We start from the raw sequence: 22,141 nt of genomic DNA on the forward strand, positions 1-22,141 counted from the left end.
ATACATCTCATGTACAGTACTTTACATGAACTTTACACCAGCATCAGACACTATTTCTTCTCTATAATGTCACGAAAATCTCAAGCTTAAAGGTTACATTTCTCATAGGCCTATCCCAGGAGAAGGCTATGCTACACAGTAATCTTAACTCCTGCATACAGCCTCTCAATCAAATGTATAAACTATACCTAAAGTAGCAAATAAACAAAAATACCATGAAAAAATATATATAATCACAAAAAATCATTCCTATATGGACAGGTAACATAATGATATTTTAAATATTGAGTATCAACACTGCCAGCATTTTCACTCTCTTCAAAAATCCTGCCTTTAAAAGAATATTACTGACAAAAGAAGTAAACTATGGTATGTTAAAAAGATTTACCATTAAGTCTTAAAAATAACCAGATTATTGTGATCACTGTCTACTGCCATCTTGAGTCACTCTTTATAATGGTTCCAAAAATACAAATGACACTGCCATTGTGTGATATTGTTTATCTGTTTTAGGATTATTTGTCCTCATTCTATTTATCATTCTCACATTATTCTTTTCTATATTATTATTATTATTTTTTTTTCAAATTTTTGGTTGTCAAAATTAGGACACAGCCTCAAGGTAAAAGCATCTTCGACACCAGGAAATATGGTACATTTCTATAACTTTAATGTACATAAGCTGATTTCAAAATACCAGGCGGAACTACTTTTGAGCTATTTTCTTTTAAATACAAGAAAAAGACTGATTTGTTACAAGATGTTTAAAAATATGCCTTGGTTTTCAAGGAAATACAACTATGCTTATCTTTTCAACATCTCCCAAAGTTCATAGATTATGTCAGTTTTGTATGCTAATACAGTGGAACCTCAGTTCTAGAACTTAATTCATTCCTGAATGCAGTTCGAAATCCGAAATCTTTGAAAACGAAACTATTTTCCCGATAAGAATCAATGTAAAATGGATAAATCTGTTCCCAGACCCCAGTCTACCCTGTCTTAGCAGCTTATGACAAATGCTCCCATAGCTGAGATGGCTACCTCACAACAACTCCAGCTCATAAATTATTTATCCAGAAAGAATGTACTGAATGAACACAGTGACACAGAACTTATCAAAAGAGAAGGTATTCTCTTTGTCACCGATCTAGTGAGGAAAGCCTTACAGGACACAGAAAGGAGCAACCCACTTACTGACAAAATGAATGTGATCATAATACTTAGACATCTAGCTGCTGGAAAAAAAGCTACAGGAAAAATGCAGTTGTGCAGTAATGATGGCATTGTGGGTCATCGAGAGAGCCACAGGTGGTTTGGAATAACTCTTGAAAACAAAAAAAATATTTGTTTACATCGAGGCTTTTCAACAGGATCACATTTATCTTATCTCAAACAATGAATTACTCTCTTACACTCTGTCTCTCCATAAAAACAAAGTAAATATTTATAGAAACTATAAATTAGTAATAAACAGCAGCTTTTGCTATGTTTTTAATATTTGAAATCAAGGAATTTTGTTCTAGAACTGAATTATGGTACCGCAACTGGAGCAATGATGAGTTCAAAATTTTGTTAAAAAACCGATTTGTTCAAAAAGGAAGGCATTTGGTAACCAAGGTTCCATTATACTATGACAAAGAGTTTCTTACAGTATGTAGGGAAGTCAAGGTAATTAGAGACTTCTTTGGCCTATGGCACAGTACAATGGCATTGCAAAGTGATAAAACTCTGAAAGTTCTCCACTATGACAAGCATTTCAAGTGATGATCTGGAGGTAAAAAATTCCTCAAAGAAAAAAAAATTTTTCCAACCCTGCCAGCTACCAGTGCCCATCTGGAAAAAGGACCAAAAAGGTGTTGGCAGAGACTAACTATATATAAAACCATATATAAAACTATCTCCTCCCTGGAGGAGATAGTTTTATATATTTTGCTGTATAAGAATCATCCTAAAAAAAGACACAAAAAGTGGGTAATCCTATACTTCAAATACAAAAACAATGAGCTCAAAATTTACAGAAAATACCATTGTAAATGAACCCCAACCTCAAAATAAGTCAATTCATAATTTCTTCATAGTGCTTGTGGTTGATCCTAGCTAATCATTATAACTAGAAGAACTTATGACCCTCAGTCTTATGGCCATTAAAAGTTGTCAGCCACATCTCAGTCACTGTCTGCTGCTAGAATGTACATTCACAATTTGTCACCTTTAAGTTTATGGGATGAAATAGGTTCTTGGTATTATTTTCTTGGGAGTTGAACTGTCTTGACTTTATATAATGACTTTGGGGAAGTTCGACATGGTAAAATAAGAATCTATTTTGAGAAAATGTACTGAAATATATTCCCATTGAAAAGTGTGTAAACAAAATTTAACATGGTACAACTACAACCCTCTGCTGACATTGTATACAGACAGACAAAGCAGGAGGCTGTGCGAATATTCCCTGAAGAAGGAGCTATATAAATGTCTTCAAGGATTGGAACCCCAAGATAAGTGGTGTGGGAAAGCAAACTGGGGAGAAGATGAATCTCTCCAGTTTGCAATGTTGTATAGGGATGAAGTCCATATAGTGAGAAAAAAATTCAAGAATATCAGTATATCTAATCAAAAGAAACATGATATATAGAAGATTACAGCCTACTGCCCAACACACACAGGCAGCGCAAGGCAAGGGTTAGTTTATGTTTAGGAAAACTGATTGTACTGCACATTGTCTATCCATAATTTTACACTATTTTTGTGCATCCATCCTCTTTCATGAAAATGTACAAAAACACCTGGTGGCAATTTTATTTTAGGTTTAATTCTGCATTTGAAGATGATAGTACCTTATTACTGGTAATACATTCAAGGTATTTTATTCATTATAATAGTATATTACCATCTCAGTTATCTGGTGCTCACTGACCTAAATTTCACTACAGATGGTTTGGTAATTTGGGTGTCATCTTATACCACTGAAGTCAGCTAAAATCATTAAGTTCAGACCAAAATTCTTGTCTTGTCTGAAAGCCATCTTATCAACTGGAATATACAGTACATGGCCTCTATTAGCATCATTAGAATGAATGTATCAAAGAAGAGAAGGGAGAAGGAACGTTTTCAAAGGGAGAGGTTACATGTCATAAGGATACAGACAACAAATGTGAAAGGTGGTGATAGTGTCTGGCATGGAGACGTACATTCTTCTTGTCCTAGACCTTCTAAACTTTGGTTTAACACAGCTTGTTCTCGTGCTATACATGATAGAGGTGGCCCACAAAAGGTACTTAAGCCTTCCATCACCAGAATCTCATGCACTTTATATTTCTGTCCGGAACCATGCCAAGTCTGTTCTCAAACTAACCAAAAAACTCCTTCATTAACAGAAAGTGTCAAAATCTTTCAAGATCTAACTCCCCTTGTGACTTCTGGTATCTAGCCAAAAATATCTCCAATAACTTTGCTTCTTCTTCTTTCCCTCCTTTATTTCAAACAGATGGCATGACTATCACATCTATTTCTAAAGCTGAACTCTTCGCTCAAACCTTTGCTAAAAACTCTACCTTGGACGATTCTGGGCTTGTCCCTCCCTCTCCTCCACCCTCTGACTACTTCATGCCACCTATTAAAATTCTTCACAATGATGTTTTCCATGCCCTTGCTGGCCTAAACCCTTGGAAGGCTTATGGACCTGATGGGGTCCCTCCTATTGTTCTCCGAAGCTGTGCCTCTGTGCTTGCACCTTGCCTAGTCAAACTCTTTCAGCTCTGTCTGTCAACATCTACCTTCCCTTTTTGCTGGAAGTTTGCCTACATTCAACCTGTTCCTAAAAAGGGTGACTGTTCTAATCCCTCAAACTACCATCCTATTGCTTTAATTTCCTGCCTATCTAAAGTTTTTGAATCTATCCTCAACAGGAAGATTCTTAAACATTTATCACTTCACAACCTTCTATCTGATTGCCAATATGGGTTCTGCCAAGGTAGCTCTACTGGTGATCTGGCTTTCCTTACTGAGTCTTGATCATCCTCTTTTAGAGATTTTGGTGAAACTTTTGCTGCTGCCTTGGACAGCAGACTGACACAAAGCTTTGATTTCCAAACTACCCTCCTACAGCTTCTATCCTTCTCTCTGTAACTTCATCTCAAGTTTCCTTTCTGATCGTTCTATTGCTGCTGTGGTAGACAGTCACTGTTCTTCTCCTAAATTTACTAACAGTGGTGTTCCTCAGGGTTCTGTCCTGTCACCCACTCTCTTCTTATTATTCACTAATGATCTTCTAAACCAAACTTCTTGTCCTATCCACTCCTACGCTGATGATACCACCCTGCACTTTTCCACATCTTTTCATAGACATCCAACCCTTCAGGAGGTAAACATTTCACGCAGGGAAGCCACAGAATGCTTCACTTATGATCTTTCTAAAATTTCTGTTTGGGGCAGAGCAAACTTGGTATTGTTCAATGCCTCAAAAACTCAATTCCTCCATCTATCAACTCGACGCAACCTTCCAGACAACTATCCCCTCTTCTTCAATGACACTCAACTGTCCCTCTCTTCTACACTGAACATCCTCGGTCTGTCCTTTACTTATAATCTGAACTGGAAACTTCACATCTCATCTCTAGCTAAAACAGCTTCTATGAAGTTAGGCATTCTGAGACGTCTCCACTAGTTTTTCTCACCCCCCCCCCCGGCTGCTAATTCTGTACATGGGCCTTATCTGTCCATGTATGGAGTATGCTTCACATGTCAGGGACGGCTTCCACTCATACTGCTCTTCTAGACAGGGTGGAATCAAAAGCTTTTTGTCTCATCAACTCCTCTCCTCTAACTGACTGTCTTCAGCCTCTCTCTCTCATCACCACAATGTTGCATCTCTAGCTGTCTTCTACTGCTATTTTCATGCTAACTGCTCTTCTGATCTCGCTAACTGCATGCCTCCCCTCCTCCTGCGGCCTCGCTGCACAAGACTTTCTTCTTTCTCTCACCCCTATTCTGTCTACCTCTCTAACGCAAGAGTTAACCAGTATTCTCAATCATTCATCCCTTTCTCTGGTAAACTCTGGAACTCCCTGCCTGCTTCTGTATTTCCACCTTCCTATGACTTGAATTCCTTCAAGAGGGAGGTTTCAAGACACTTATTCATCAATTTTTTGACTACTGCTTTAAACCTTTTATGGGACTGGCATTTCAATGGGCATTTTTTTATTGGATTTTTGTTGCCCTTGGCCAGTGTCCTTCCTACATAAAAAGAAAAAAAAGTAATCAACAGCATTAAAGAAAGGTTATGCAGGGATTAGAAAGGGGCCACCATGGTACAATGGGACCATAAACACTTTGGCGGCATAGGGGTCCTCAGGAGCACGTGTTCAAAGCTGAGGGTAGGAAGGGCACCCATTCCAGGTAATGTTTAATGTCAAAATAAAAGTCCTTCATTAGGATGCATCATTTTAGCACTAATAAACTTGGGGAGGGGGGGGACTTAAGGGGGGGAGCAGGGATTAGAAAAAGGAGAGGTGTAACAGTTTATTGTGGTATATCATACACAATAAATACAATAAATAGAATACAGAAAGGAATACAGGTATATGAGTGAAAAGGGTCAAGGATTATGTGCAGAGTGGGAGGAGTAGGAGGAGTAAAATAGTCAGTCTTAAGCAAGTAATTGTGTGTGACTGGGTTTTATTATTTTGGTTCATTTGTCCTTGATTTGTATCATAGCACCCTCCCAAATTTAGCACTATTCAAGTTTCATGATCCTTGAGTTTAGTGCTTAGTCCCAAATTCTTACCACCCTGAGTTTCACTCTTTATTGCCCTAAGTTTTCTGTTGCTTTGACGAGTATCACATTATTTTGGTTCATTTGTCCCTGATTTGTATCATAGCACTCTCCCAAGTTTCACACTATTCAAGTTTCATGATCCTTGAGTTTAGTGCTTAGTCCCAAATTCCTACCACCCTGAGTTTCACTCTTTATTGCCCTGAGTTTTCTGTTGCATTGACGAGTATCGATCACATTTACCTAATGTTGGTGTCACACATGCTGCCTCAAGACTCCCTCAGTTGTACAGTTGACTGTGTTAATCGTGTGTACACAAGTCCTCACCCTCTTTCACCAGCGTCCTGATAGTTCTCCTGTGCATACATACACATATATCAACATTTGGCAATTCTATTCATGTCTTATTTCCCCTTCCTTACCTGCCAATGCCACATTGCATGATCCTTTTTATAATATCAACACTGTTGTTTTCTTTCATGGTTAGATCTAGCTGTCATTGTTTATTTTTCATGTATTTCAGCTAGAAACATCAATAGTGTTGGAGCCCAGCATCACTCACAAACAGTGCATCAGACAGATGAGACAACATCCAAAGCAGCTGTGGCAGCAGCTAGACTCAAGCAAATTATGACAACACAGAATTTCTCTCATAATTTTCATATCAAGAAAGCTGTAGACTTAATGATGCAATGTTGGCACTTTGTCAATACTACTACAGTAAAGCATGGGTGGCCTCCCATGGGTTGAGGCAGAAAAGAGTGGCAGTGACCTCAGTACAATACAGGAGAGACAGAGTGTAGTAGCAGCTATGGACTCACTGCTTCAGGTGGCCAAAATGTTACCCATTAGTGGATATGACACTGTCAGCACTGTAAACATGGAAGATCTCACTGGAAAAACAGTCACCAAACCTAGTGCAAAAAATGTGATTGAGGAGGAGGAGCACGAGAAGGAAGAAAAAAAAAAGAGGATAAGGAAGATGAGCCATCTGTTCACAAATTAACAGAAATATTTGCAATAACAGAAAAATTACAGGAGGCCATTTGCAATTTTTATTCAAATTCTGACTGACATGAGTCATGCATCCAGGCAGTTCAGAAGGGATTAAATGAATACAAACAGCTGTATGAAACTCAAATGAAAAACTGACAAGCCTTGATCACAAGATACTTGACCATGACAAGCAAGAAGACACACCACCTGTTTTTGGTGAAAAGGATGATGATCTGCTTGTGTATGATAATGTGGCCCCAGAGGATTTGGGCAATGAATATGAAGGATTCACAATTCCAGACCATGCTCCAGAACAAGACTGTGTAATTTTAAGGAGATTGACCAAGTTTTAAATCTGAAAAATATTGAAAAAATGCAAAAATCATCTCATGACATCCTTAGGCCAAGTACTTAACAATGTGCATATGATAATTTATTATCAATGTTTAAATGTGATTTAAATACCCATTTAAATGCCACCATTCACACTTAGGTGCTCAGTCAAGGTTATTGTACTACAGGTGGGAGATGACTGTAGAAAAATATTCATTAAAGAATAAATAAATAAAATAATTGGAAAGTTTATGAGGAAGTTTTCTTTATGGTGGAGTATGGAAGTCTCCTCTCACAGCCTAGCAGAGTAGGAGTGACTGGGAAAGGAAGAGCGTGTTGTACATGCTTAGAGAGGGAGGGAGTTTGTAACGCTCTTTCTTTCATCAACTTACTTCATCGCTTAGCATTCACGCCTTCTCCACTTTTTGCTCTCTTTCACCACAATGGATAAGAGGATGTCTTATTTTACCTAAAGGAGAGAGGTACTGGCAAAAGCATGCTGGATGTTAGCTGAGAGCACAGAATAACATGAGTGTATGTGTATAACCTCGTGGCACGTCAGCCCGCCACCTCACCTCCCACCCCATACACAAGTTATGTTTCTGCCTCTGCTGTACCAACTACTGCTTCTGCTGTGTCTGCTACTGTACAATTACAGCCACTGCCTTCAATGTCATTATCTCCACTAGCAAGAGAATCTAATCTTAGTGAAGAGATAAAAAATTTTTGAGAGTGATGAAGAAATCTTATTCACTGGAGATGTTTTAGTTTCAATGATGCAGCTTCAGCTAATGGTGGACAATATGCATTGTCCCAAAACAAAATTTAAAAAAGTCCCGGGCTTTGACACTCACCACCAATCACTGAGCCACATGCATCAGTGTGGCATACCCTCATTGTAACAATGAAGTGTGCAATGTTCCATCTGAGAGATTCCAAATGCCAACAAAACAAGTTATCTATGAATCTAGTGCATGGAATTATGGCTCTGAATCATAATAATAATAATAATAATAATAATAATAATAATAATAATAATAATAATAATAATACAATAAACTACATGAAGGAAAAGTACCATAGGTTCAGTGCTGGAAAAATATGAGAAAACATTAGTACTACACGACATTAGTTACTTAAAAGAATGCTACAAACTGAAGGATGAATGAATGTTATGTTAGAGAAAGTCATTAAAATAATGACTTAGTAATGATGGTAAGACAAACGATTCATGGGTGGCACTGCTTACTCAGAGGAAAAGATTGGGTATGAAGGAGGTTTGGGCAGGACTGGGGGAAGGAAGGCTAGTAAGCAGCACAGTGATTGACTCCGGGTGATGTGCTTCTTACGGAGAAAAACGCTGATTGGGTGAGAGATGCTTATGTGCTATGCGTCGCACGTTCCCACTGGCTGGTTCCATCTTGCTGGACTTGAGCCCAGCTGGTCCTGAAAGAACGTGCCCCTTGGCTCAACTGCACACATGTGAATCCCAAATTGATAAGCCATGACTTCACTTGCTACTACAGGACTTTCAACCATATGTAAGCTGGAAAACAGAGTTGCACTTTCAACCATATGGAAGCTGGAAAACAGTGTTGCAAATGTCATAGCTAGACAGAGGAAGAGTTGCCAGTTCTTTTGATATGTGCAACTCCATATTTGGGGAGGTAGCGCTTGAGCCCCTAATGGTCCTGATGCCCTCATACATGGATGAAAATGCACGAGTCCCTTTAAACTTTACAACCATCTATCTCAAAACTAACTTATTGCACTATTGAGGTGTATTTCTCCACCATTTACTGTTCAATTTTGATGATGCTGGTGTCATTAGAAAGGAAATTAAAATACCCCATTACTAATGTGACACAATTTTAATTGAGTTTAGTTTTTTTCTAGCTTAAGAGAAATATCCAGATGAGAATAATTTTTTTTTCTCAACAACAAAAACAAAAGTGAAAATGGTCATAGAATTTTCTTAGAAAACCATCAAAGTATCTTGAGACATGTTTTCAAGAAAATCCAAGAAAAACTTGACAAAATATACAAAAATCTAAACCTCAATTATTCATACTTTCATTAAAAAAGAAAACTATTGCTACCAATTTAATGAAACTTATACATATGACTCATCTAAAAGAACTGTATAACCCATACAAATCTGGTGCAGTTTAGTTCATAAATAACGAAAATGAAAAATAACTTGGTCAGTCCCTTGACTTACAAGTTTAATTCATTCAGAGACATAACTCATAACTCAATTTGCTCATATGACAAATCAATTTTCCTCACTGAAATTAACTGAAATGCCATTATTCCATTCTAGCTCCAAAAAAACCATCTCAATTTTTTTTTGTTACATGTTTTTTGAATGCAGTAAGCTGATGATGATGTAACGAACCTCTGTTTACCGAATTTTGGGCATAACAACCATCAAATTTTAAGGCTATCAAACACTCATTTTATTTTACAAAACTGTTGAAAAATTATGGCATTTTGAAATGATTGAATGCTTGCTTTATTTTATGAACATCCTAGGTCTTAAAATGCAGGAGAGTTGACTGACACACAGTCAACCTCATGCTTGAGAGATGAATTGTGCCTGTGTGACAGTCAGTAAGTGACTTAGACACAAGTGCCAATGATGCAATGCTCTCTCTCTCTCTCTCTCTCTCTCTCTCTCTCTCTCTCTCTCTCTCTCTCTCTCTCTCTCTCTCTCTCTCTCTCTTTCTCTGTGTGTGTGTGCTACTTCCCCTACCTTGTGTGGAAACATCTCTTGCCGGGAGAGCCGCGTCGACCTTTTGTGGTGTGGTTAGATTATTATGCCGTGGCGTCCCGCACCCTTATCTCGCTTGTGAGACACGATTCCACGCCTTCCGGGATCTCACACCCTTGATGTATGGTCAGTGAGTACCACTGCTACGCCCCACTCGCTCTCCTACCTTGAGTGCAAGCATCTCCTGTCAGGAGAGGTGCGCCGCCCTTGTAGTCTGGTTAGATTATCACGCCATGGCGTCCCACATTCTCCCTCCACTCGTGAGATATGATTCCCCGCTGGCCGGGACCTCACGCCCTTGATGTGTGGTCGGTGAGTACCGCCCCTACGTCCCGCTCGCTCTCCTAGCTCGAGTGGAAGCCTCTCCCGCTGAAAGAGTCGCTCCGCCCTTGTGCTGTGGTTAGATTATCATGCCGTAGAGTCCAGCACCCTTCCCCCACTTGTGAGACATGATTCCCCGCTGGCTGGGACCTCATGCTTTTAATGCGTGGTCAGTGAGTGCTGCCCCTATGTCCTGCTCGCTCTGCTAATATGAGAACAGGCATCTCCCGCCGGGAGAGGTGTGCTGCCCTTGTGGTGTGGCTAGATTATGACACCGTGGCGTCCCGTGCTCTCCCTCTGCTCGTGAGATATGATTCCCCGTCAGCCGAGACATCAAGCCGTTGATACATGGTCAGTTTGTTGTCCCGCTCTGCCCCGCTCGCTCCCTTATCTCGTGTGGAAGCATGTCCTCCTGTGAGAGGCATGCCTTGTGGTGTGGTTAGATTATCACACTGTGGCGTCCCACGCCCTTACCCCGCTCGTGAGAAACTATTCTTCGCTGGCCGGGACCTCACGCCATTGATGCGTGGTTGGTGAGTACCGCTCCTACATTACGCTTGCTCTCCTAGCTTGAGAGCAAGCATCTCCTGCCGGGAGAGGTGCAGTGCCCTTGTGGTGTGGTTAGATTATAACGCCATGGCGTCCTGCGCTCTCCCTCCGTTCATGAGATATGATTCTCCGTCGGCCGGGACCTCACGCCCTTGACACGTGGTTGGTTTTTCACTCCGCTCGACTCTTCTCGCTCCCCGAGCTCGTGTGGAAGAGTCTTCTACCAGGAGAGGCGCACCGCCCTTGTGATGTCGTTAGATTATCACGCCGTGGCGTCCTGCACTCTCCCTCCGCTCCTGAGACATGATTCCCCGTCGGCTGGGACCTCACGCCCTTGATCCACAGTCAGTTTGTCGTCCTGCTCTGCCCTGCTCGCTCCCCTAGCTTGTGTGGAAGCATCTCCTCCTGGGACAGGCGTGCTGCCCTTGTGGTGTGGTTAGATTATCATGCCGTAGCGTCCCGCACCCTTCCCCCGCTCGTGAGACACAATTCACTGCTGGCCAGGACCTCAGGCCATTGATGAGTGGTTGGTGAGTACCGCTCCTACATCACACTCGCTCTCCTAGCTCGAGTGCAAGCATCTCCTGCCAGAAGAGTCATACCGCTCTTGTAGTGTGGTTAGATTATCACACCGTAGCATCCTCTGACCTTCCCTTGCTCGTGAGATACGATTCCCTGCTGGCCGGGACCTCACGCCCTTAATGCACGTGAGTGCTGCCCAGTGAGTGCTGCCCCTACGTCCCGCTCGCTCTGCTAGTATGAGAACAAGCATCTCCCACCAAAAGAGGTGTACCGCCCTTGTGGTGTGGTTAGATTATCATGCCATGGCGTCCTGCGCTCTCCCTCCACTCGTGAGACATGACTCTCCATCGGCCAGGACCTCACGCTCTTGATACATAGTCAGTTTGTTGTCCCGCTCAGCCCCGCTTGCTCCCCTACCTTGTGTGGAAGCATCTCCTCCCGGGAGAGGCAAGCTGCCCTTGTGGTGTGGTTAGATTATCACACCGTGGTGTCCCATGCCCATCCTCTGCTTGTGAGACACTATTCTCTGCCAGCCGGGACCTCACGCTGTTGATGCACAGTCGGTGAGTACTGCTCCTACATCACGCTCTCTCCTAGCTCGAGAGCAGGCATCTCTTGCCGAGAGAGGTGCGGTGCCCTTGTGGTGTGGTTAGATTATGACACCATGGCATCCCACACTCTCCCTCTGCTCCTGAGACATGATTCCCTGTCAGCCAGGACCTCATGCCCTTGATACATGGTCAGTTTGTCGTCCCGCTCTGCCCTGCTCGTTCCCCTAGCTCGTGTGGAAGCACCTCCTCCTGGGACAGGTGCGCTGCCCTTGTGGTGTGGCTAGATTATCATGCTGTAGCATCCCACGCCCTTCCCCCACTCGTGAGACATGATTCCCTGCTGGCCGGGACCTCATACCATTGATGCGCGGTCGGTGAGTACTGCTCCTACATCACACTCGCTCTCCTAGCTCAAGAGCAAGCATCTCCTGCCGGGAGAGGCACGGCACCCTAGTGGTGTGGTTAGTTTTTCCATGCCACACAGTAATCTGTAAAGTGCAATCATGTCACCTCTCTCTCATCTCTTCCAAGGATGGGAGTTGCATCCTAGCTAATCTCTCTTTTTCTTGTACGACAGATCTTGCAGTTCTGGTATCATCTTGGTTGCTGCTCTCTGAACACCTTCCAACTTTCTTAAGTGTTTTTTTTTTCATGTGGTGACCAAATTACCATTGCATATTCTAATCTTGGATGTATCATTATGGTGATTATTTTCCTCATCATTTCTTCATCTAGATGAGCAAAGATAACTCATATTTCTTAGTAAGTTGAGAGTTTCACCTGTTACCTTATTAATATATTTTTCCAGTGATAATTCCTCTAAGATATCCAGATCTTTTCCTCTGTTGTCTAATTGCTTCATTCCCCATAGTTATAACTACATCTAATACTTTTCCCAAACTCCATCTTGTTACACTTCTCAGAACTAAAATCCATTTGCCATCTGTAGCTCCACTCCCAAACCTTGTCTTGATCTCTTTGTAATTTTTCACAATCTTCAATTTCCTTCACTCTTCTCATAAGTTTTACATTATCAACCAAAAATTTCACTAGCCAGATACGTTCTTCACCATGTCATTTATATACACCATAAACGCTGACCCTGGGGGGCTCCACTTAATACTGGACTCTACACTGACATCTGGTCCCTTATTACCATTCACATCTCTGTTTTTAAAAAATCATCCATCCATTCCAGCAGTCTTCCATTTACACCACCTATCTTCTCCAGTTTCCAAAGAAGTCTTTTATGTGGCACCTTATCAAAAGCTTTTCTTAAATCTAGATAAATGCAATCTTTCTCCAGTATTATATCAATCACTCTTGAATAATAACATAACAAAGTGGTATGACAAGATCTTCTCTTTCTAAAACCAAATTGATAATTTGTAAGGATTTTGTTATCTTCCAAAAATTTGGTCCATTTGTTTTTTAGTATCCTTTCACATATTTTTTTTACCACATTTGTCAGCAAAACTGGTCTGTAATTTAATGGGTCTTGTATGTCTCCTTTAAATATGGGCACAATGTTTGCCCTTTAACAATTCCTTCATAAGTAGAGGTACATATGATGGTATGTAATTTATCTTTAAGTGGGTTACTGTATTTTTTTAATACTCATCCCAACACCCCATCTGGTTCGGTGGCCTTTCTCACATCTACACTTTTGATTTCATTAATTTCCTGTATCATTACTTGAAATTCCTCCAGTGGCCTTATAAATTCCTTCCCCTTTGTAAAAACTTCCTTGAAGCTCTTATTCATCACTTCTGCCATCTCACTCATCATACCTCATATACCACTCTATCCCCCTTAGTTTTTCTATATTCACTTTGCTTTTCAGTTTACCATTCACAAGACTATAGAGTTTGGGTTCATGCTTACACCTGTCTATTAGACAGATTTATGGATGGGGATGATTGGTGGAAATAGGTAGGTATGATTCATACAGGGACTGCCACGTGTAGGCCTAATGGCTTCTTGCAGCTTCCCTTATTTTTTATGTTCTTATCTATTACAAACTGACTTTGTTCATCTCTCAGGATCTTCACATAATCATTTCTTGCTTGTTTGCAATTATTCCATGTTATCTTTTTTTACTTTTCCTCCACTTTTTTTTATGAATCCTCTTTTGTCTTTCTTGTTGCTTTGCATCTTTTATCAAACCATGCTTTTTTACTAACTATTATTGTCTACCTTTTAGGCACAAACTTCTGTTTTGCTTTTTTTAAGAAACCCATCACAATTCTCTTGGACTTGTAGCCTTATGGAATATGTCCCATCTCTCTTCTTGAAAAAAACTTCATGTTGTCAAAGTCTGCCTTAATGTAGTTTAATCTCCCAGCATGGTGTTCTTCATTCTTTTACCCTCTATTTCCTCATTTATTTTGAATTCTATGGTAGCATGGCCACTTTTGGCTAACGGGCACTCTATCTGAACATTTTCAATTCCTGGTTCCTTGCCAATAGATCTAGTCTTGATGTTTCTCCATCTTTTCCAAATCTTGTTACACCTTCTGTCTATTGTGTTAATACGTTATCCATTTCCAGTTGTAATAATTGATTTCTCCAAGATAATTCTATTCCCTCAGTGTACCACTCTTCCCAGCACACCTCCTTACAGTTAGTCTCCCGTCATAATCACTTTATTAGCACTTAGCATTTTCTCTAGCTAATTCCTTATCTTTTATCAAATATTTCTTCACACTCTAATATTTTTTTTTTATGTAAGAAGGACACTGTCCAAGGGCAACAAAAATCCAATAAAAAAAATATGCCCACTGAAATGCCAGTCCCATAAAAGGGTCAAAGCAGTGGTCAAAAATTGATGAATAAGTGTCTTGAAACCTCCCTCTTGAAGGAATTCAAGTCATAGGAAGCTGGAAATACAGAAGCAGGCAGAGAGTTCCAGAGTTTACCAGAGAAAGGGATGAATGATTGAGAATACTGGTTAACTCTTGTGTTAGAGAGGTGGACAGAATAGGGGTGAGAGAAAGAAGAAAGTCTTGTGCAGCGAGGCCGTGGAAGGAGGGGAGGCATGCAGTTAGCAAGATCAGAAGAGCAGTTAGCATGAAAATAGTGGTAGAAAACAACTAGATATGCAACATTGCGGCAGTGAGAGAGAGGCTGAAGACAGTCAGTTAGAGGAGAGGAGTTGAGACGAAAAGCTTTTGGTATGTAAGTCACTATGAGTTATCTTTTTGGTTTTTATATTTTCCACTCCAGTTTTTAATGCCTCTGCCAGTACATTGCCACATTCAATTTCAACCACTTTTAAGCTTTTCTTAACTAAAAACATGATCCTGAGATGAGGCCATTAATATTAGCGTATGTCACATTCCATGTCTTTTTCTCCTTAATTTGTTTCCCTGTTCTCCTTCCTGTTCAGATACCACTTCCTCATTTTCATGTCCACAGCTCTCCAATAGAATATCTCCTTCTGCTCTTCCATTTTCTCCTTGTTTTTTGCCTTTACTTCCTCAGTTTAATTAGCTCTTCTCTCTCCTTTTTATTTAAGTCTCTTCTCAGCCATATGTTTTTTGTTACCTCATCCTTAGCCAACTTCAGGCCCCTGCCAGAGCCTTCTCAGCATCTTTCTAAGATTTAAATTTGATTCTTATGGGTTTCTGCCCTTCACCTATGAATTTCCCTACCCTGTGATATTCCTCTACTTTTTTTACGAGACATCTTCCCTCCTCTTGTACCTTTCCCACCACATTGTTTATTGGCTCTTTCTGTTTTCTCTCTCACTGCTTTGTTGATCTCTTTATTTTCCTTAATCCCAAAGACAATAATGCTTTTCTTTTTATCAACTGTCTGCCTTACAAGGGATTTATTACTCTTGATAACTCTTACCACCTTTTGTTATTTTGGAGGAGGCAGTAGGCACCTGCCAAAACGAGTTATTTGCAATGACGTCTAAAGCACTGGATCAAGGGTTGCTGTGAACCTATTGTTAAACCCAGCTGTGACCTTACTGAATGTTTCCCTTTGTGTCTAACAACACAATGGGGCAGTCACAGCCTGTCCTCTAAAGACAACTCTCTTCCTTCACATAAAACTACAAGCACCAAATAACACACACACCCATCACTCAAAATTAAAAATTATCATTGTGACTCCTACACCAGCCTCGAAGTCCCCATCTGGGGAGGGGACCACTAATGTCTCCAGGTCAGACTGCTCCTTTGGTATCAATCCTAAATGTCTTGACACCCCCCCTCAACTTTTCCTTCAACTTCTGCAATATTAGCAGTCTCATACCTAGTTTTCAATCTGTACAACACCACCTCTCCTCTACTAAACCTCCTCATCTTTTCCTCACTGAAACACAGGTGTCTGAGGCAGTTGACAGTAGCCCTTTTCTTTTCCCTCCTACTTTCTCTATCCTCATTTTCAATCCAAAGCTGGATGTTGCATTTATGTGCACAACAACTTAACCTGCTCTCATACCCATGCTCTTGAATCTTCTGAGTTTTCCACCATCTTGCTGTGACTACAGAGTCACTCTTAAACAAAATTTATCTGTGATCTATACCTCTTACCTAACTCCTATGACTATAAGAAATTCCTTGACTAACTAACTTCCAAAGTGGAGTACATTCTGACTTTTCTTTTGCAGAGATCTTCATTTTTAAAGACTTCAATGTTCGCCACCAGCTTTGGCTTTCCTCTCCCTCCTCTCCTCCTGGTGAACTAGCCTTTAACTTTGCTATCCTCCATAACCTAGAGCAATTGGTACAACACCCTATTCACATTCCTGACCATCTTGTAGATATGCCTAACATTCTTGACCTTTTCTTAACCTCTAGTCCTCCTGCTTATGCTGTTACCCTATCTTCTCTGTTGGGTTCCTCTGATCACAATCTCATATCTGTATCTTGTCCTATCACTCTAATCCCTCCTCAGGATCCCCCTAAGCGAAGGTGCCTCTGGCATTTTGCTTATGCTAGTTGGGGGGGACCTGAGGAGGTATTTTGCCAATTTTCCTTGGAATAACTATTGCTTCCGTTGTCAGAGAAGCATCTCTGTGTGCCAAGCACATAACAAAGGTGATAGTCTCTGGCATGGAGGTGTACATTCTTCACTCTTCTTCTCAGCCTAAACCTTCCAAACCTTGGTTTAACACAGCCTGTTCTCATGCTATACATGATAGAGAGGTGGCTCACAAAAGGTACTTGAGCCTTCCATCACCAGAATCTCATGTGCTTTATATTTCTGCCCAGAACCAGGGCAAGTCTGTTATCCTACTGGCCAAACACTCTTTCATTAACAGAAAGTGTCAAAATCTTTCAAGATGTAACTCCCCTCATGACTTCTGGCACCTAGCCAAAAACATCTCCAATAACTTTGCTTCTTCTTCTTTCCCTCCTTTATTTCAACCAGATGGCACCACTGCTATCATATCTATGTCTAAAGTTAAACTCTTTGCTCAAACCTTTGCTAAAAACTCTAATTTGGATAATTCAGGGCTTGTTCCTCCTTCCTCTCCATCCTCTGACTACTTCATGCTACCTAATAAAATTCTTCACAATGATGTTTTCCATGCCCTTGCTGGCCTAAACCCTCAGAAGGCTTATGAACCTGATGGGGTCCCTCCTATTGTTCTCCTAAACTCTGCCTTAGTGCTTGCACCTTGCCTAGTCAAACTCTTTCAACTCTGTCTATCAACATCTATCTTTCCTTCTTGCTGGAAATTTGCCTACATTCAGCCTGTTCCTAAAAATTGTGACCATTCTAATCCCTCAAACTACTGTCCTATTGCTTTAATTTCCTGCCTATCTAAGGTTTTCGAATCTATCACAAAACAGGAATATTCACACAACTTTCTATCTGATTGCCAGTATGGGATCCATCAAGGCTGCTCTACTGGTGATCTTCTAGCTTTCCTTATCGAGTCTTCGTCATCCTCTTTTAGAAATTCTGGTGAAACTTTTGCTGTTGCCTTAGACATATCAAAAGCTTTTGATAGAGTCTGGCACAAAGTTTTGATTTCCAAACTACCCTCCTATGGCTTCAATCTCTCTATAACTTCATCTCAAGTTTTCTTTCTGACCATTCTATTGCTGCTGTGGCAGATGGTCACTGTTCTTCTCCTAATATTAACAGTGGTGTTGCTCAGGATTTTGTCCTGTTACCCACTCTCTTCTTATTATTCATCAATGATCTAAACCAAACTTCCTGTCCTATCCACTCATACACTGATGATACCACCCTGCACTTTTCCACGTCTTTTCATAGACTTCTAACCTTTCAGGAAGTAAACAGTTCAAGCAGGGAAGCCACAGAATGCCTGACTTCTGATCACTCCAAAATTTCTGATTGGGGAGAACAAACTTAGTATTGTTCAATAGCTCAAAAACTCAATTCCTCCATCTATCAACTCAACACAACCTTCCAGACAACTATCCCCTCTTCTTCACTGACACTCAACTGTCACCCTCTTCTACACTGCTCATCCTTGGTCTGTCCTTTATTTATAATCTAAACTGGAAACTTCACATCTCATCTCTAACTAAAACAGCTTCTATGAAGTTAGGCATTCTATGAAGTTAGGTGTTCTCCCTTCTCTCCTAATGTGTTCATAATATTAAAGCTTTAACTGTAAGAGAAATGTATCTATAGTTAACAAATACTGTGGTACCTCATGATTTAAATTTAACTGATTATTTTGGGGTATTTGAATTGGGAATGTTCAAATTGGGAAGCAATTTATTCCATTCAAATTAATGTAAAAAGAATGAATTTTCCAGCCAAAATCCCCTAATTTTTTTTCAATGGGTTTATGTTGTGCCCTAAACATAACTGAATTGAAATAACTTAAATCATGTATAGAAAAAATACAGTAAAAGAAAACATTAATTACCATATATTTCACCATATAAGACAGCACTGGATTCATCTTAAAAAGACACAAAGAAGTGGGTCACCCAATGCATGAAATACAAAACAATGACTTTAAAATTTTGCAGAAAATACTGTTGTAAATAAACACCAACCTCAAAATGATGAGTCATTGAAAGTTTTTATCTTCAGTCTTGAAAACAGTTGTTGTAGTGTACACAATATTTATTTTCCACTAAGATTCTCTCTCTCTCTCTCTCTATCTCTCTCTCTCTCTCTCTCTCTCTCTCTCTCTCTCTCTCTCTCTCTCTCTCTCTCTGTGAAAGTAAAAACAATCCTGAGGATTGCTAAACAGAATGAGATTGACAGACAATGAAAATGGAATTATGCAAGTTAGAAAGGATGAAATGAAAACATTCAAATGCAATATCTCCTCAATTAATTGAGATGGGAAGCTGAGTTTAGTGTGAAAATACTTTTTGGTTTGTGCTCTACAACCAGGCTAATGAATTCAAACAATCTATAAGACACATGGATGACAGCATTTTCTCCAGATTAATTTTGTTAAAAATATCACAAGTGCACTAAATTGTATCTGGCACTCACCAAATGTTTATTTCCATTGTTGTCATGTTGTTTCCTTCTCCTGTATTCTAATATCCAAAACTACTAATAGAGATATTGTTTAATGATTTTATTGATTTTAATAAGCAAAAATCTAAGTGACATACATGAACATCCTAATCTAATCTGATCTGACTTGCATGTCAGGTACTCATTGGCTTCCATGACCTACAGCAACTAATGCAACACCATACTCATATTCCATATTGTATGACCTCCCTTCACCTCACAGGTCCCAGCCTGACCTGAGCCAGCAGGCCTAGCAACCACCCCATCATCAGCAGTCCTTGTCCACCTGGCCTCGGTGGCTGACATATAGTCTGTATTCACTTTGCCTTGGTGGTGGACATACAGCAGTCCTTCTCTGCCTGGTCTTAGTGGTGGACATGCAACACACTGGCAACTCACATTATCATTGTACAGTTTGTTTTATTAATATATCTACAGCTGCTTTAACAATGAGTTTACCTTCATCCTGGGCACCATTTTTTTTTTTTTTTTTTATGTAGGAAGGACACTGAAAAGGGCAACAAAAATCTAATAAAAAAAATGCCCACTGAAATGCCAGTCCCATAAAAGGGTCAAAGCAGAGGTCAAAAATTTATGAATAAATGTCTTGAAACCTCCCTCTTGAAGGAATTCAAGTCATAGGAAGGTGGAAATACAGAAGCAGGCAGGGAGATCCAGAGTTTACCAGAGAAAGGAATGAATGATTGAGAATACTGGTTAACTCTTGCGTTAGAGAGGTGGACAGAATAAGGGTGAGAGAAAGAAGAAAGTCTTGTGCAGCGAGGCCGCGGAAGGAGGGGAGGCATGCAGTTAGCAAGATCAGAAGAGCAGTTAGCATGAAAATAGCGGTAGAAAACAGCTAGATATGCAACATTGCAGCGGTGAGAGAGAGGCTGAAGACAGTCAGTTAATGGAAAGGAGTTGATGAGATGAAAAGCTTTTGATTCCACCCTGTCTAGAAGAGCAGTATGAGTGGAACCCCCCAGACATGTGAAGCATACTCCATACATGGACGGATAAGGCCCTTGTACAGAGTTAGCAGCTGGGGGGGGTGAGAAAAACTGGCGGAGACGTCTCAGAACACCTAACTTCATAGAAGCTGTTTTAGCTAGAGATGAGATGTGAAGTTTCCAGTTCAGATTATAAGTAAAGGACAGACCAAGGATGTTCAGTGTAGAAGAGGGGGACAGTTGAGTGTCATTGAAGAAGAGGGGATAGTTGTCTGGAAGGTTGTGTTGAGTTGATAGATGGGGGAATTGAGTCTTTGAGGCATTGAACAATACCAAGTTTGCTCTGCCCCAATCAGAAATTTTAGAAAGATCAAAAGTCAGGCGTTCTGTGGCTTCCTTGCGTGATATGTTTACCTCCTGAAGGGTTGGACGTCTATGAAAAGATGTGGAAAAGTGCAGGGTGGTATCATCAACGTAGGAGTGGATAGGACAAGAAGTTTGGTTTAGAAGATCATTAATGAATAATAAGAAGAGAGTGGGTGACAGGACAGAACCCTGAGGAACACCACTGTTAATAGATTTAGAAGAACAGTGACCATCTACCACAGCAGCAATAGAACGGTCAGAAAGGAAACTTGAGATGAAGTTACAGAGAGAAGGATAGAAACCGTAGGAGGGTAGTTTGGAAATCAAAGCTTTGTGCCAGACTCTATCAAAAGCTTTTGATATGTCCAAGGCAACAGCAAAAGTTTCACCAAAATCTCTAAAAGAGGATGACCAAGACTCAGTAAGGAAAGCCAGAAGATCACCAGTAGAGCGGTCTTGACGGAACCCATACTGGCGATCAGATAGAAGGTTGTGAAGTGATAGATGTTTAAGAATCTTCCTGTTGAGGATAGATTCAAAAACTTTAGATAGGCAGGAAATTAAAGCAATAGGACGGTAGTTTGAGGGATTAGAACGGTCACCCTTTTTAGGAACAGGTTGAATGTAGGCAAACTTCCAGCAAGAAGGAAAGGTAGATGTTGACAGACAGAGCTGAAAGAGTTTGACTAGGCAAGGTGCAAGCATGGAGGCACAGTTTCGGAGAACAATAGGAGGATCCCCATCAGGTCCATAAGCCTTCCGAGGGTTTAGGCCAGTGAGGGCATGGAAAACATCTTTGCGAAGAATTTTAATAGGTGGCATGAAGTAGTCAGAGGGTGGAGGAGAGGGAGGAACAAGCCCAGAATCGTCCAAGGTAGAGTTTTTAGCAAAGGTTTGAGCAAAGAGTTCAGCTTTAGAAATAGATGTGATAGCAGTGGTGCCATCTGGTTGAAATAGAGGAGGGAAAGAAAAAGAAGCAAAGTTATTGGAGATATTTTTGGCTAGATGCCAGAAATCACGAGGGGAGTGAGATCTTGAAAGGTTTTGACATTTTCTGTTAATGAAGGAGTTTTTGGCTGGTTGGAGAACAGACTTGGCATGGTTCCGGGCAGAAATATAAAGTGCATGAGATTCTGGTGATGGAAGGCTTAAGTACCTTTTGTGGGCCACCTCTCTATCATGTATAGCACGAGAACAAGCTGTGTTAAACCAAGGTTTAGAAGGTTTAGGACGAGAAAAAGTGAGGAATGTATGCCTCCATGCCAGACACTATCACCTCTGTTATGTGCTCAGCACACAAAGACGGGTCTCTGACACGGAAGCAGTAGTCATTCCAAGGAAAATCAGCAAAATACCTCCACAGGTCCCCCCAACTGGCAGAGGCAAAACACCAGAGGCACCTTCGCTTAGGGGGATCCTGAGGAGGGATTGGAGCAATAGGACAAGATAAAGATATGAGATTGTGATCGGAGGAGCCCAACGGAGAAGAAAGGGTGACAGCATAAGCAGAAGGATTAGAGGTCAGGAAAAGGTC

General features: G+C 40.7%; 1 protein-coding gene across 1 annotated transcript in view; it reads right to left on the minus strand.

The window, feature by feature from the left end:
- LOC135111538 (protein argonaute-2-like) overlaps nucleotides 1-22,141 on the minus strand; it is a 253,733-nt gene that overhangs the window by 200,679 nt on the left and 30,913 nt on the right. The window lies entirely within an intron of this gene.

This window comes from Scylla paramamosain, chromosome 22 (assembly GCF_035594125.1).
Source record: "Scylla paramamosain isolate STU-SP2022 chromosome 22, ASM3559412v1, whole genome shotgun sequence".
Taxonomy (NCBI): Eukaryota; Metazoa; Arthropoda; class Malacostraca; order Decapoda; family Portunidae; genus Scylla; species Scylla paramamosain.